Source organism: Hylaeus volcanicus, chromosome 7 (genome assembly GCF_026283585.1).
Source record: "Hylaeus volcanicus isolate JK05 chromosome 7, UHH_iyHylVolc1.0_haploid, whole genome shotgun sequence".
NCBI classification, from domain to species: Eukaryota; Metazoa; Arthropoda; class Insecta; order Hymenoptera; family Colletidae; genus Hylaeus; species Hylaeus volcanicus.
This window is the reverse complement of record NC_071982.1, coordinates 15,702,222-15,719,686: the sequence shown is the minus strand read 5'-3', so window position 1 is coordinate 15,719,686 and position 17,465 is coordinate 15,702,222. Positions and strand designations below refer to the sequence as shown.

The window sequence follows — 17,465 nt, the reverse complement described above, 5'->3', positions numbered from 1 at the left end:
AATAAATAAAATTACAAAAACTGAGTTTCGATCGATAAACGCAGTACCTGCCTCGTTACTTGCTTTAATAAAACTTTTCTCTGGTAAATGTACTGGAACTAACCGTTTATATGATTCCGTGGTTTCCAATCGATCGACCTCCAAAAATACACGGAATCCCGTTCCGAGATAGCCGAAGTTCGCGAGCTAATTCCTGGCCACGCGTAGAAAGCCGTGTAACAATAAAACATTACGATTAGATGCCGTGTTTCCGAGTTTGCGACACCGTTTGTCCGCTCGTAGGCGTCCGCTGTGCTATATATCGTCATCGAGTCTGATAAGTATCGTACAGGCTATCGAGAACGCCACGATCCTCCGCCACGGAGTCTACCTCCGAATCTTTAATCGTATTTCAAAGAAACGATCCCTATCTCTATCTTCTATCCGTTCCAACTATTTTCTGACCATTGTTGCTACCATTACCAGCCACGATCTTTCTAAACATTTCCACCCACTTCATATTTCACGAGGAACGATATCAATTCCGCATAATCGGGTTAGATATAGACGAGCATTTTTTTTTCAACGGTGTTTCTATTGTTATTTGTTGTCAAGGTTTACGAAAGGTTTCGACCTTCGCCGTATTTCAAGAACGATATTCGTTCTGGAGAACTGGGTCAGATATGGATTGGGTTCATTCAAAGCTTCGAAACACCGTTCGTGACCCCACATACCCAGTCTGCGGGTTATAACAATCTCCACTCTCCGTGATTGCGTCAAATTGTTCAGGAAAACATTTGCATATTGAGCCAAAGATGTTGACACGTTCGTTATCGTGGTCTTTCTAGTGGTAGTATCTTCAAGGGGTCGTGGAACCTACCAACAGAGTGTTCTACGTTACTAGCGGAAGACCAAGGGTTCCACGTTATCGATGGAGTATCCTCCATAACCGACAGTGCACTATAATTACCATCTGACCAGCCTACATTATATCGCCTGCATATACTGCATCACCGATAAGGTTCATTACTCCACGTTACCCTTCCTACTTCAACTCTACCTCCACAGCAGTGAACACTTTCGCGTGTTTGACCCAGAAGGGTGCAAAATTAACATACCATAGTGGTCTTAGAGTTCCCCCGTATCTCTTTCAGTATACGTGACAACTCCGCGGCTTAATTAACCCTTCTGGCGTTCTCACGAAAAAGTTGTAACCCACGCCTCTCCCCAACATTTCTTAATCTAATTTCGCGGGCGTATTAATCTAATTACGCCCAACGCGAACGTATGGCGGGTGACGTGAAACTATGCCCCGCGCTTGCGCAATCCTCGACGCGGGAACGCTTGGCGGCGGAGCTTTGACTGGGGGGGGAATACCCTGCTCTCCCCCCTTATTCCACGGGGATCTAGATCGATATCTCGCGATGCTGCGCGACCGATACGGCGGGCTGCGTGCCGCTAATGATTCAAGGCCGATCGAATGTAGGCCGATATTGACACTGAGCGGAACTAGACGGTGTAGACTTGGGCTGGGCACGCTTTAACTAGCGTCTACTGGCTCGAAAAAACATTCTTATCGGGAGAAAGTGATCAACGATATGGTTTTACGAGTTGACGTTTCATAATAGTCGAGGCCTGGGCTGGGTCTGTGGCGAATACTTTGATTCCTAGACATCGTGAATGATACAATTTTGCGGATACAATGTAGAATTCTTTTACAAGAGAGAAGATAATCCCAATGATCCATGAACAGTTGCGATATCCATAAGCAGCAGCCTGCCCTCGTTCACCAAGACTTAGTTCACCCTACAGTCCAGTCTTATCGACACTCCATTTCTATCATTTCTCTTCAGACTGTCGACAACCCCCTATCGAGAAATCTTCTTAAAAAGGCCTCGCGGCGCGCATTAGTCATTCGAGTCACGCGACACGCCAGCGCGATCCCCATCAACAAGGTGTCAGGTGGTAACCCGTTCAGCGATCAAGCGCCATAAACAAGCGTTTATAAATCATTCCCAACGACACGAAATTCCAGCCCCGCGCACGGCAGAGGGTCGTTCATCAATTCGCGCTGTTAATCGTCGCAAAGTGTTGATACATTGTACGGTACCATAGCTGGAATCGTACAACCGTTCGGGTTTCATCCATCTTGTTCCCGTTCCCGTGCAATTATTTCTATTAGGCGATGCACGCCTTCCGTTCGTCGAACGTCTAGTTAATTGTTTCGTCGTTCTTCGCGCAATCGCCGGGGAAACGTCGCCTTCATCTCCAGAACCCTTTGCATACGCTCGGCTAATAACATACAATTAGTCGCGCCACGGCTTTTTACCATCCGCAGGCCTTCACTTTTCCTTCATCGAGAAAAGTGCATCCCCCTCCATCGGGATCGTCGCGATACACCCTGTCATTTCTGCTAATGCAACGCGAACAGGAACTTTATGGCGTGGGTCGACGTCCTGCAACAGGTTTGACGATCTATGGTTGCGAGTGACACATCGTGAGACCTTCCGTGAGAGAAATGGCTACTGGAAAAGGGGAGAAATTTTTCAGTAGAGGTTAGGAAAAGGAGATCCTTCTCGGAGAGTACCAGCTCTTTGACATCAGAAAATATCTTCTCAACTCGCTATAGAATACTCCTATTCTTCATGGTATAGTTTCATCAAAGGCCACGATATTCGTAAATATGGAAAACTTACTATATTTTTTATGGGCTTGACTCCTCGAGATCGAGGCTGGAGATTTGGACTCCAGTGGACTGATGTTCAACTCGAAGGGCGAATTATCCACTGTCTTTGTTTCTTCCTGCAGTCAGCTCGCTTCGGAACCCTTTGGCGAACAAGATTAAACTGGAGGATCAATTCCGCCCTGGATAAGAAACTCCTTTCGATGGGGACGGAGGAAAAAGACGCTCGGCGATCGGACGCGAGATTGCCTGGGGCTCATTAACCAATTACTTTTGTACAGAGTAGGGGGAAGAGGAGGAGGCAGCTTTCGAGGGAGCTTCGGGGACCGCGTGCTCGACATTCTGTGTTTTTTTCCTGCTTTTGACTAGCCTCGCTGCCGTCACCTCTTGCCAACCGTAATAACTTCCTCACGGTTCAACAAGAACGTGGGCATCCATCATATCCTGGACCAGGGTTCTCAATCCTCGTCGATGGGATCTGTTCTTGTAGGAGGTGGTTTTTTGCTAATTCCATTATTCTTCATTTTTAAGTGAGCTGACATTCATTTGAAATCTTTTTAGATATTGGATTTTGTCAAATGGTTCTTCGATTGTCAAATATGAATATATTTTCAAAGATATATCCCTATTGAATGATTCAGGTATGGTTTTCTTCATTTTGTAAAGTACTAATCCTCTAGAAACATTTACAATTAATCGAGTTAATAGGGCAACATTCGAGAGCCTCGAATAACCAAAAATTGTCAGGAGCCAGTAATTGCAAGCGAGGTATAAAGTCGTAAGCAATTAAAAGGGCCCGAACGTCCAAGTTTTTCGCGCTGGCGAGCTTCGAGGCATTGCCAGTCCTTGGACGAAGACGTGTCCTTCTTAAGATTCCGCGCCGATCGCCGAAACGTCTCAATAATTGCTAATTGGAAGGTGGCACGAGTTTAAAAAGTGGTCGCACGTCGTCCATCACGGATCAACCTCTTTGCGGCACCTTACTTTCTCCCCCTCCTCTCCTCTCGCAGGTAATCTTCTCCGCGTGTTCCTTGAGGCCACTGTGGCCCTCAGACCGAAAACCTCTGGGACAAGAAGCCCTCTGTGCTCCTCAAACTTCGATGCAATTTCAACCACAGTCGAGGAGAATTTTGTGCACGTTCATCAGAATTGTTGTTATTCCTTTGGGTATATTATAACAGTCGAAATATTTAGGGGGAGAGATTTAAAAATATTTTAACGAGAGTTCCCGATGGAGATAATGCGTGACAGTTGAATTACCAATCAATTGAAAATAAGAAAAGTCCGTTGTCGAGAGAGGATAGTTCACATTTGGTCACGGTTAACGTCGTTTAAAAATGGTTGCTAAATCGAGAATGGCACGCGCGAGTGTTAACCAGACGTTAACAATCGAGAGGCATTAAATTCCCGACCGGTCGATCGATCCACGGTTGCATCTGGTTGGCTTGCACAATTGGAAAGGCTGTCAGCGTTCGTGTACCGGGGAACGATGATTCTGCGGTCACTCGTCGAGGCCTCGACGCTGGCACGGTAGCCGCTTTCCTACTAGGCTTTCCAGCGGGCTTTGTACTTCTATTAGCGGGCGCGCACGTGCGCCGCTACATAACTTATTGACAGTGACGGCGCAGGACGAAAGGGAAAGGGGAGAAGACGAGCGGACAGAGAAAGGGGGAGCTCAGAGTTCATGCACCAGGGAGCGACTGAGAGGCGAGAGGAGACCTTTTACTCGCTGCATCTTCGCAGGAGGATATGACTGGAGGCGCGTACGTGACGGAATGAATTGGGAGAAAGGACCGCGTACCGTATTTCACAGAAAGAATGTTTAATGATTGCTTCGATTTAGGATAGAGGAAAGATTCGATGGAAAGGTTCGAGAGTGATTGCCTACGCGATGCTGGATGGAAGAAATATTCAATCCTCTTACATTCTTGATTTATGTAAAACAGTTTATATAAGGGTATTGAATTCTTTTCCTCTGACACTCGAAGTATGTATAGTTGATTATGTTGTATCGACTACGTCACTAAAGTGCATGTGCATGTAAATGTTTTATCTATGTAGTTCAATAGGAAAGTAAAATTATTTGGAAATAAAGCGTGAGATTGGATGCAGTAGAATCTGCGGTGGATTTGTCATTGAGATATGAGCTTACTGTAGCTTGTACTAGTCGAAAATTAAGTGAAAATATGTCTAAAACTCACGAGAAGCAAGTGACATGGAGCCAAACGCTGGAGACTTCGATGCCCGAGCAAGCGGCACGCGGAGACTTCAACGGCCGAGCAAGCGACACGCGGTGACTTGAACGCTCGGACAAGCGATACACGAGAATTTGACGCCGGGTAAAATAATACAGTAACTTCAAAGCAAACGGCAAAGGGTTACAGAAGACTTCGTTACGAACCGATTTCAGTCTGTCAAGACAATTCAGTGTATCGAGACGATTCTATCATTTCCTAGAAGCTGATCTTTTTGCTTCTAAATTCGATCCTCGACGGGATAACATCTCGTCATCGATCGCTGGAATTTTTTCCCAGGCAAAAACAGTCGTCGACCAATTTCCCGTAATTCAATTTCTTGTCGACCGCCCGCTCGTTAGGCGACAATCGGCAAACACTTGGCTCGATCCTCCTCGGAACATAATCTTGTTTACTTCCGACCATTCGACCGAGACACCTGGACGCCGGTTCGCGTCGTCGCGCCGTTTAGATCTCAACTCGAGAGGAACGGGCCCAGCGTCTTCTTGTCGATCGTCCCGGACAAGCCGATTTACGACGAAAGTCCCTGTTCTCCGGCTTGTTCGCTTCGTTCCCGGTTTCGTGTTAAATCTCGCGAAAAAAATACGAAGACTCGAGAGACCAGAATCCGTCTCGACGCGATCCAGGCTTCCACGTACCAGCTAATCCGTAAATCTCTCGCGAATAGAAACGCGTTAGGTGGTCTAGGATGTTGCTTGGACGAAGGAAGGGAAGTTCTAGATGCTTCGTGTTTCACAAAAATAAATTTAGGATTGCCTTTAGAGGTTGCAATTATTAACACGTTCAATGAGTTAATGAATATGATTACTGCAGATCTTTTTTCAAGATATTATGTCTAGCACCTTTTGTGTTATCGTTTAATGTAAGTGGTAAAAAGAGAAAAATTGCTAGGTATATGTTAGAATGTTTGAAAAATTGAAAAGTCGCAGGACGTCGCGCTGACTGCTCGAGGTACCCCCGTTCCCCGCTCTTTTCCTCCTCCGTCAGCGCCTTTTTATGCTTCCTCGACCGCAGAGTCCGAGCACTACGGGCAAAGCTGCGGCTTTTGTTATGAAATAGACGCGAAAGCGAAATGCTCGCTCCGTCTTCGTCGTCCCTGCCCCCAGTGACGGATCTAGCCAAACCAGAGCCTGGAAACTAATCACCCAGAGAGACACCTTTCTTCTCAGAAATAAATTACAGCCTACCATTTCAATCGTTAGTTCAACTTCTAAACTACTGTTTCGAACATTGCTCGATACTTCGTATTAATTTTTTTTTTTGATTAATTCAAACACTTGGCTTTGCTCGTCCTTTTATACCGTGTAATATAAATAATCCTTATCATTTTCATTAATTTTCTTTACCATGACACCTTCAGCCCTCTTTTTCTATGTTATCGTACCCTCTCCCCGCAGTGAGGTAATACGTCCCTGCCGTCCAGTTTCCTTCTAGGATCCATGCACGATCGCTCGTGCACCAGCGTATGGATTTACAGTCCCTGTCTTCCAGACAATATCGCGCGTTGCGACTCAATAAACTGGCGATCGATCGGCCTGTCGAGTGATTCGGTCGGTTTCGATACGTCGTTTATGACCGCGCTAGGTTTTAGAACCGCAGTCAGACGCGATATCACGTTCGGTGTTTTTCAATTTCGCCGATCGTTCGAGCGAAACGTGTCTCTTGGCCGATCGAAGGTGCGAGGTCCTTCGCGGAGAACGTGGTGCGTTTGTGACTCGACGCTCGGAGACTTTCTTACACGACGGAATCACTTCTTATATTTTGAGCGGGCTATTTTTAAGACCTGGCAACTATGTTATGTCATAGTTGTGCGAAGAATAAGAGAAAGATTCCGAAAGAATATTGCTGAAATTATAGGTGCAGAAGTGAACCAAATAGGAAGAAGATTAAAAAATTAATTTGTTCGTTATGAGAGAAACTATGCACATAAGAAGTTTACTTGACTGTTATTCATTCTCCAAAAAACGTTCTTTTCCTTAAAGAAATTGAAAAATTAAACGAGGACCTTCGCTTCTTGTTGCCATAATCGTTCCTCTTGTGGAATAATTCTTCCCATTTATTCCTCCCCAACAATTCATCGTTCCCTAATGACACGGGGCGGAAAATAAACGGAATAAGATCACGGTAGCTGGAATTCTGATGTTCGTGGCGTGACAGGTCTTCGCGACGGATCTAATGGCGTATTAATGTTAATGCCGATGGAATAAGTAAGGAGAGGCAAATGACAGGGCATCGAGCGTTCATTTTCCCGGAATTCTTGCGCGGTAATGCGCACTTTGAGTCCCTGTCGACCGGATTAGCTACCTTTCCTTGCGCCGGGGGTGGTGCATTATCGAGAGTGAAAATAATGAATAGACCTCGGACGCGCCTCGCTGACGGCTAAAAGCAATTCCTCCTCGACGAAACCGAGCTCAAACTGTGGGAGCAGCCGGTTACAAACAATATACTATAAAACGTTTCTGCATAGCTGACTGATGGGTCCTTCCAAGAAAAGACTTCAAAACTCTATTGAATTATTTGGGATACTTTTAGACGTTTTCTGAGGTTAGAGTTGCAAGAAAATGACCGGATTATGGGATCGAGAAAACAGAGATTATTTTGCTGAAGTAAGCACTATTTTTTGATGTTTTGAAACTTCACTCGAGGATATGATGCATTTGAAAATTTTAAGTTGGGTGTAAGGGTTGATCTTTGAATTATAACTGTACGATAGGATGAAGACCTAACCGTTCCCTTAGAATAAATTTTTTTAAGGAAAAGCAAGAGTGTTAGAAAGAATGCTAAGAGTCTTCAACTTATAGACTTGGTTTAATTCGCGATTCCGACCACCTCGACCCTAAAAAACGAGAATAGTGGCCAAGAATGCGATGATCGCGAGTTGATCAATCTTTCCTACGCGATTGGATCCTGGAGTCCGAGGACGAAAAAGGAATCACGGTTTCCTGATACCGGATGACTCGTCCGTGCTTCCTTTTACCGACGATCGTGTCTATATTAAGAACAGCGTATAGGGGCGAAGGATCTGCAACTAAGTGGATTGCATCTACATTGCAGATGTTTTCTTGTAAGTCCCGCCTCTTAATTGCAGACACTCATCGGTTTCTTTTCCGCGGCGAACGCCATCGTGGTGTCGTGTTCCAGCCCCCCGCCCATCCCCTCTCCCCCCGATTTAATTTTCTCAATTCTCTTATCCGCGCCAGATAATAACGTTAATTGAAAATAGTCTGCATGAGGCGGATAGTGACAGGAAAAAAATCATTGGACACCTAGTCTGAGAATTTCAGATTTCAAGGTTAGTCATTTTCGTCTACTTGTAGTTTAACATCAGAATTTGAGATTGCCAGCTACGACACTGTATGTTTTACAAGTATCAAGCAAATCTTCCCCATTACGAATATCATCGTTCTCACACCGCATTCTTCGAGATCTCGTGAAAATGTTACGAACATCGCGAAACCTTTTGGGACCGATCGAGGCAGCAACACGCAGGAGGAGGTCTCGTCGTTTTTTTCTCTCGGGTGCGGCATTCTTCCACCGCAACGGAGATTCCACCAGAGATCGTACCCGTTTAGACGACCGAACGTCTCGACCAGACCCGATATCATCGCTCGTTCGACTACATCCGATCCGCAGAGATGGATACTTTACCCTCTTTCCCACGCGCGGGAGGAAGGAAGAGTGGACTTTGTTCCGTTTCGCTCGACATTGTTACTAGAACCTGCGAGCTACAATCGTCATTGTTTAGGGCCTCATCGCCCAAGAAATTAACAGGACTTCCGCGGAGGGCGAGTGCTATGTCTGATAGGCGATTGCTATCGGCAGTAGCGCCGAGGAAAGTGTTTGGGAAAGACCAGAAAATATTCTAGGGTGTTATAGATATTTAAGTCTTAGGTATTAACGTGGATCTTCAATCTTCAAAGATTGGCTCTAATATTTTGATAGAGCTGAATTTCTAATTTCAAAGAGACCTCCCACATTCTTGCATCTTACATGACTTATGATCTATGAGACCTTTTTAGTATTAAATTTCATCAATTCTAAACTATTCGCTCTCTCCTGAGTAAAGTTATGAATCATGTTGGACACAGCATAAAATGAGCTATGAACTGCGAGCCCCTACTCTTCAACCGTTGTAGGTCCCGGAATCCCGAATACGATATGACCTATAAAGATCAGTAATCTCGTTCCGCGTGTAGGTCCCAAAGCCTTAGATATGGCTGCGAGTTAAGTCTGAGAAATTACCATAGTTTCATGACGTTCAAGTTTGTTATCGGCGCTTAAACCACAATAGCAACGCACGGCCACGAAGCAATAACTTCCAAACGTTAGGGGTCCCTAAATTTCAAGATCCCTAAACGTCAGACATAACTACAGGCCTCAAGACTCCACTGAGGACTCCATTTCCAAGCGTAACGTTCATTTTTATCTTTCTACCGAGATTACCATCTATAAACGTGGTGTAACGATTGCAACGGGATCGAGAATATTTTTCTATCGAAAAAACTTTCGTCACTTTGGCATTAAAAACAGTCGCTACTTCGAATGGCCATTGGAAACGCGAATGTTTGAAGTATAAAATACTGAAAAGTATTTTATTCGACGGTGGTCAAGTCACGCACCTCTTGGCTCACCAGTTCGGCTCTTAATTGGCTGATCAAGGCATCAAGGAAGTTTGCTCGTTTTTTTTTGGCGTGGCTCCCTCGTGGATTCTCCATGATCGGACGATCTTATTCAATTGGGCCTTCTTAATCAAGATGAGACCGATCGGAGATAAGTGGCAAAGCTGGTCCCGAGCCTGGTCTCGCAATTTCGTGGAGTTCCTCCGAGAATTTCGATAGCTGGTCGCATGAATTCTGAGCACCGTAATCGGAGCGCCGAAACGACGTCCCGTCCATTAACGTCGCTGGATATAATAATGATACATCGATGGTCATTCGTTTAACTCTGGGGCCCTTAAATTCGTCGCAAATTGAATTCCTCGATGACGGCCATTTTTTCATGATGTCGCGATATCGAGCCTTTCAAGTTTTAGTTTCGAGTTCCTAGGTCGAGCCTACTTGCAAATCTAATCCAACGCACACGAATTTTCAAGGATTCCATCTCTATCGTTACTTTCTAAATGCGAATGCCAGATCTGGCCGAGGAACTGACCCCTACCGAAGCTCAGACAGCGTCCGATAAGCAAAACTTTTTCAATCCTCGCCAAGGTACTCCATTAGAGGCGCTACACTCTTATTGACGCTGAGGCGAGTAGGTTCGTCGCGTTTACGACGTTGTAGCGAGCCCGAGGATCATATCGGGGCCCCGGGACGAGACGTTCGGCGGTCTAAACGGGTACGATCTCCCGCAGGATCTCTCCCGCTGTGGAATCGCGAGGAGGAGACGGCCGGGCACTCGCGGCGGATAGCCAGCGACGAAGCCAGTGTCGGTGAGTGTGATGCCCGGCTAAATGTAAAACAAGAAGCACGAAGCCGGTCAGCGCGAATCTAAATATAACTACGACGCGGAGGCGCCCACCGCTCCTCCTATAAGAGCCTGCTGGCGATCTTCCGCTGGCGCATAGCTGCGATCTCGTGCACTCGAGCCACCTCTGCCCTCCAAACGAGGGACGAGGAGACGAGCCAGAGAGAGAGAGACAAAGACGAAGGGATTGGGAGGAAGGATATCGCCGAGAGAGACGGCTGGATCGATGAACCAGGCGATCAAAGGAGATACCAGGACTGAGAGGGAGCCACAAGGATTTTTCGACGGCTCTCAAGGATTTTAGCCCTCTGCTGGCTAGCAGGGTACCACCTCCGGTTTGACGATTCGGGTACGTGGGCGTAGGGAGCCCTCGGGGCCAGATTGGGTTGAAGTATGGATCAGGGGACCTTGAAGCTACCTTATCGATAGCGATAGTCTGTCTTACCACTTGACCACTCTACCTGATCGATATAGTACTACTACTCTACTTTACCAAAAGATTCGACTTATTTCGGATACGATACGAGTTTCGTTGCGCCCTAGATGAAGCAAAGCTTAGATTCTCAAAGATTCCATTTCTGTCTGTAGTTTCTACAAGTGAACGCGAAACTATTCCTAACTAGCCCTCCTCCGGAACTTCTCTGTCAAGAATCACGTAAGGGGTGTTCACCTTGGTTAATTGCAAGTGGGGAGCCGATACACTTGCATCGCCAGTGGCAATATATCCTGGCGAAATAAATAATCGCAGTCCACCGATATTTCCCTATTACCTTGGCGCATCCTGCAACCGCCTAACGGGTTATTAACTTCGATTAGAGCCTATTAATTTCGTGCGCGATAATTGTTTCCAGAGCCCCGGATAGGCAACCACGGACGATGTTTAACCTTCCCACCGGATTGAATTAACGCTTAACGCGTTTTTCCCCGGTAGAAACGAGTCGAACGAGGATGCGATTCTTCTAGTGTAACTTTGTGGCTAGATTGATGATGGCCTCGGGCCTCGTCGGCCGACTGATTGCGTCCGACGTCAGAAGGCATAACAATGATCCGCAATTTGGTGTAAAATTAACCGAGGCAGAGTACCCAGAATGAAATAAAGGGAACTCGTAATTGAGGATAGTTAACCCAGTGGGATACCAATCTGCCTCGGCAAACGGTATTAGTCTTCCCGTCATTTTCCTTTCCAGGAAGTATTGTTTAGCTACCGTTCTAGGCTCGCGAGAGTTTGCTATTTTCAGCGTTCGCTAACGAGGCCACCATCTTTATTGGGCGCACAGTCTTATTGTTAACACTTTTGCATTCCACTGTCCAGCCACTTAGAGGCACCCTACTGTTGTGAAAGTGATCCAAGGGAAGATTGTGACCAAGGCTCGAAAATTTCAGAAAAAATTCAGGTCAGAGCTCAGGATTTTAATGAAAAATTCTGATTAGAGCTCAGAAATCTAAGACAAAACTCCTCGAAACCGCCAACCAACGCCTAGCTATTTTGCTTTGAATGCAAGGGTTAATTAAAACCCACCTTCGTTTCAATAAGACGTCTCATACCCTGGAGTTGGTTTACGCTTCCTACGACGCTCGCGCTTTAGCCGATTGGCCGCGTGACAGGCGACACGATAATTACACGAAGTTCGGGTCCCGAAGTCTCTGGTGATTACGGGAAACGTTGCTCCCCGTCTCTCACGGAAAAAAGAGCGAGGAGATCGAAAGTGCAAGGCAACGGGGCAGAGAGAGAGCCTAAGGAGCGTATTTTACGATCGAATCGATTATCCACGGTTCTGCACGTGGGTAACATCGCCGACGAACGTGTGTCGGGACGAGCCAGTGTCAAGGTCTTCCACGGGGCTTGGAAACTGTTCGCGGATTTAGTTACGGCCCGTTGTTGCCTTTCCTCGCGGCACTTACCAGCGGGAGGATGCGGCGCAACCTTAATCCTTTAACGCGGGAACCCTCGGACATTTGTCGGACGCGAAATTGCCGCTCGGAACTGGACGCTGACATGCAGCGGGTATTTTTTGTCGTCGTTACCCTTGGCCAGGACTTTCAATTAGACACGAAACTCAATTTCGATTCGGTTTCACTCCAGGGGAACGGCGATTCGCATACCTTTCCTTCTTCTGCGATATTTTATGTCTTTATGAACGTGGACTGCGGACCTTTTTCATTTGTAGTTGAATGGTCGCGATGAGAGATGGAAATAGAATTTTTAGACGAGGGTTTAGAGGAGCAGGTTGTTTTCAAGTCCAAATTGATCGAGATAAATGGGGAACGAAGGCAATATCTGTGATTGAGACTAGTTAGGGCTGGTGACAAGTTTTCTGTTTAGAATGGCAATCCCTCTAGACTTTAATCCCATTTTATTCAATGCAGTCACTCCATAAACAAAACCTTAGATAAAACACTATCAAATGAACGACTTCCTCTGCATCCAACACGCCACCAAATAGAAACGTCATCGTGCTTAGTGGCGGCGCCGCGGTCGTGCCAAGGACGTCGCGCGTCGTTTCGAAATAGTCTCGATCAAACCAGAACACCATTCGCCATCTCGCGACGGGGGGAGTTTCCGATCCTGGCCGCGGTTTTTTCGAAAACACGGCCTAAGGAGTGCGTTTTACGATCGAATCGATTATCCACGGGCATGCACGCGGCGAATATTCAGCGGGGGAACGTGTGTCGGACGCTTCGCGGCCCCAAGGACTTCCACGGATGGAACTGACGGCGGATTTAGTTACGGCCCGTTGTTGTTGTTGCCTACAATGCGGCTACATTCTCGTCGTGCAACACTGGAACCGTAGCATAGGGGGCCAGCGGTTTACCCCCTCCGGGGGTGGGTGGCGGAGGGGGCAGCAGGAGAAACAAAGGGCCCCGCGGACCCCGATCGCGGAGTTCACCGACACGTATAAACAACCAACTTCGAACTTCGCCGTGCCTGAAACCCGCATTCGCGTTAATTTGCGAGCACCACGTCGGAAAGCTCGATTATTAATACCTCTTTTTCTTTTCAGGGAGACGTTATTTCACGAGGCGCCATCTCGCTGGCAGCCAACACAAAAACCGCGAGGACGAGTTAAATAACGAGTTAAATAACCGAGATCGCCGAGCATCGGAAAACCAGTTAAAATCGTACGATCAGCGTAAACTGGAAAGGGACAGCCATACGCGCCGCTTGTCTTCATAAATAGAAGTCGTTATAAATCGCCCGAGCGCCTCCCCCCCACCCCACCCCCAAAAAAGAAGCGATAACTGCTTCACCCGTGCTAGCCAATTATAAAGCTTAAAAGTCGTCGAGTTAATCGTCGGTATCTTAGAATCGGACGCGGGGGTCTGCCGGTGTGATGCTGCACCGTATATTCCACGCATGGCTGATAAATTATTTAAATCGTATATCGTCCCTAATGATGTTTCACGCGTCCACTCGAGGGAGTATAGCGATAGTATGTAGTCTGGTGCCATGGGTCATTTCTACTCTGTCTTAATCAATTACTATCTAATTTTTCAGTTTCTTATCTTTTATAAATTGTAGAGAATTCCCTTGTCAAATTTCGGTACAGTCATACAATCAGTAGTGAATAGAACTTCCGTCAACCCTAACAACTATCCCACGCAACATCCTCCCCGAAAAGTCAACCCGACTCACTCATATCCTCTGCTCTTTCCCCAGTTTTTCTTTATATATCGAGTTGCGCAGAGAAGAGGCACCACCGTGTACAGTTAGACTGCATATTTAAGCAGCGATATTTTTACTGTCGGTTCGCGGTCTTCTGTCCTTTAACGGTGATGCATTCGTTACGGTACCGCGATGTGCTGTTCGTTATTATACGACTGCTAAGTATACGGTTCATGTATATCGTACATGCGGCTGGTTGACGCCCTTGAACAATAAACCGCACACCTTTGCTCTCCGTCGCTCCGTTATCCTCCCCGTCGCTTTCTCGCTCGCGCCCGCTTCGTTTGCCATCTTTCAGGCCCCGTCCATCGGGTATCGCTATCGCGCGCGGAACGCTGAAAGAAGTTTTGCACCTGCTTTGGCAGGAAACATGTCTCGCTGCCCGAGCGACAGGATGCGTAAAATTAGCGAGGGGATAAATCGAGCGGGTATCCCTGACTTTTAGAGCGTCGTCGTTTACAATGGTTCTCGGAGCCAATACGCGGCTTTCAAGTTCTCAGGTGGCTTTTTACAAAAGTCATAACTCACGTCGAGGCTGTGTACGTATGCACATCACTGCTGGGACAGTTCTTTCGATTACATTTCGAAGATAATGAATGGGAAATTGGAGTTGAATATAAATTTATTCGAGAAACGCCCAGCAGTGATGTATAGGCATACACGCATCTGCGAGTGCAGGTTGAATCGAATCGAGTGGAGTCGACGCGGACCAATGCATGTAGGGCAAAGCGAGACGACTGAAGCTGAGGAGACGGTTTCTAACCCATAGGAACCAATGTAGAGGCAAATAAAAATGCTAAGGCTTCAAGTATCGACTACAGCGTGATAGTTTTCGTACTCTTTTGTTTTTAGGAGGTATGGCAAGGAAAAATGCGATAACAATCTCGAAACAAATCTCTCTCGGGATTGTAAGCTTTCGAACAAGTAGCAGTTACCGGTTGCGCCGCGCTATAAATACTTAAAGACTTGCTAAAGTTGACGTTTTAAAGAGAAAGCCACGCTACCCGCCGGTAGTCTGTTTCTCGCCACGAATTTCTAATACAAAATAACTCGTCGGCAAATGCCGAGGCTGCCGCGAACGTTCGTTCGTAACGCGTGTGCTTATGTAAATTACGATCTAACTGTTAAAGACGGTTTGCGGCGAGAATTCTACAGGCTATACTCTTCGACTACGGTTGATTGTAAATAACTCTCTGTAATGAGGAGAAGTTCTTTGCTCGCGGAGTCCAAGTTAACAATCGCCACGGAGCTAAGTCAATAATTAACGACGCTTCGAGGGGTTAGAAGTGTGTGAAAGTGTGTCTCGAGCGTTGGCGATATTTGAAGATAACAATTCGCGTTGCTGTTTCGCACTTTCTATCATTACTTTGCAAAATTTACATTTACGCTTTTCAATCGCACTCAAATAGTTTCGTACACGCATCCACACATGTATTTACTCTATTCGACCTATATCAAAATATTTACTTTCCCTATTCAAGTTTAATACATTTACTTTTTAATTCTGATAATTATTTATTAGATTCTAATTTTGTATTTTTCTATGTGCCAGCCGACTCCCCGTTACATGAAATGAAATCGCTCGACTGCGGGAACAGTTCGCACGTGTAAAAAGGTCGAGCATCGCTGCAATAGGGGGTTCAAAGGAAATCTCGAATCGGACATAGACCGCGAAACAAACGTTTTCCACCGTTTTTACGGAGCCGCAAGCTCGTGGTTCCCCCGTGGAAAGGTGCATCGACCGAGCTAGTCCCGGCCGCGGTAGAATTTTAATTGCAGGCCTGTGTGCTTTTTCTAGCGGCAGTAGGAAGCGAATTACAATCGCAAAAAGGCACGCCAGGACCGACGAGGCCGCGAGGAATCAGCAATTAATTCATCGAGCGCGGGAAATATCAGAAAATTCCCTGAACAACGGTGACGGGGATTACCCACCTCTACTAACCCCACTTAATTAATAACACAGCTGCGTACACTTAAGGGAGAGAATAAATGGAACGTTATTGTTCTAGTAAAGGATTTCTCGCTCCTTACTGATATGGGTGTATAACATAAACATGAAATGGGTGGTGACTCTCCTTGACGGTAGACTTGTTTATTTATATGCCATGATACGAAATTTCGGTTTACTTATTTAAGGCTATTTCTCAGAACTCGATGTAGTATGTTCTTATAAATTAAAGAAAACTAAAGCTATTATAGGGTGGGGTCTTCTGCATCTATAATTCGTATTGGTCTCGGCCTCGAGATAAAAATCACTATCTACCCAGCTTTCAAGTGACAATTGTGATCTCAGATTCGAGCAACAGAACCTTTCTTTAGACTATTCATCTATCTATTCGGTCATTATCTACAGGAACACTCCAATTTCAATCACAATTTTCTCACTTGAAAGCAGAAATTAATAGGCTATTTCATCCCTAAGAAACCACGATAAATCTACATAGAATCATTCTGCTTACCTACCAGTACCCCATAAACGCACCTCCAATTCACTCCCCTGTTCTCCAACCAGGAATCCTTGGTGCACAATCCCGACACAACAAACCGACACTTTTCACACCAATTCTCAACCCGACAGCTCGTATCTTCGTTCACGAATTCAATCCTCGGATCGTCCTACAACCGAATCCCATCGCCGCGAAAGCAAAACTGTTTCTGCACACTTAACCGCGAGAAGTCTCGGTTCGGGGTCACGTTCACACGAAACCCACTTCAAAGCACTTATTAATTCGCTAATTCTAATTAATATTAATGCCAGACCGAAGCGATTCGAGAGCTGCTCGCACGCGCAGTTATCGGCTCCGAATTAGGATCTCGCGAGTGTCCCTTAGACGAATATCGAATACGAGAGACGAGTACACGATCGAGCGACAAAAGAGCACACTTTCCCGACGCGGGTGCCCGTAGAATTCCAATTAATCGATTCTGATTATGCTCTCGTTTCGCGACGATTCGAATTTAATAAGCTTTCTATGGAGGAACGTGACGATTTGAGCGAAGGAGGTCCGCGCGCGGGGAAGCACACGTGCCGAAGAGCTCTCCCCACTCCGAACCCGTTATATGCGCGATCGACGACAGCGCAGATACCGCGATCTGCTCTGCTCCACGCTCTACCGTGCACTGACTTCCTTCTCTCTCGACTGTGGCGAGTGGAGAGGGAAGGAACCGTGGGAGGGGCGCCACACGTGGCGCCGCGGCGTTTCCATGTGGCGCCACTAGTTTTCGAGCTCGTCGAACGATGGAAATTGCGTGCAGAAACTATTTGCAAAGCAGCATTAATGAGCATTAAATTATTTAATGTATGATTTATGTATTCCTTTGTCAAAGGTGACGAGTGTCTAATGATTAGTACAAATGGACAGGTGTACTTCCATACATACACTTGAATTAAAACCTTTGACTATAGAATTGTATTGCAAAC

At 46.2% G+C, this 17,465-nt stretch overlaps 1 protein-coding gene across 10 annotated transcripts in view; it reads right to left on the bottom strand.

Moving 5' to 3' along the window:
- Positions 1 to 17,465, bottom strand: part of LOC128880276 (uncharacterized) — a 162,783-nt gene that overhangs the window by 34,829 nt on the left and 110,489 nt on the right. The window contains exon 1 of one of the 10 annotated variants that reach the window (XM_054130194.1): positions 16,504 to 16,593. The exons of the other annotated variants lie outside the window; for them this stretch is intronic. The gene's annotated coding sequence lies outside the window, so the exon portion shown is untranslated. Of the gene's footprint in view, positions 1 to 16,503; positions 16,594 to 17,465 lie in introns of those variants that run through there. 10 annotated transcript variants of the gene reach the window in all.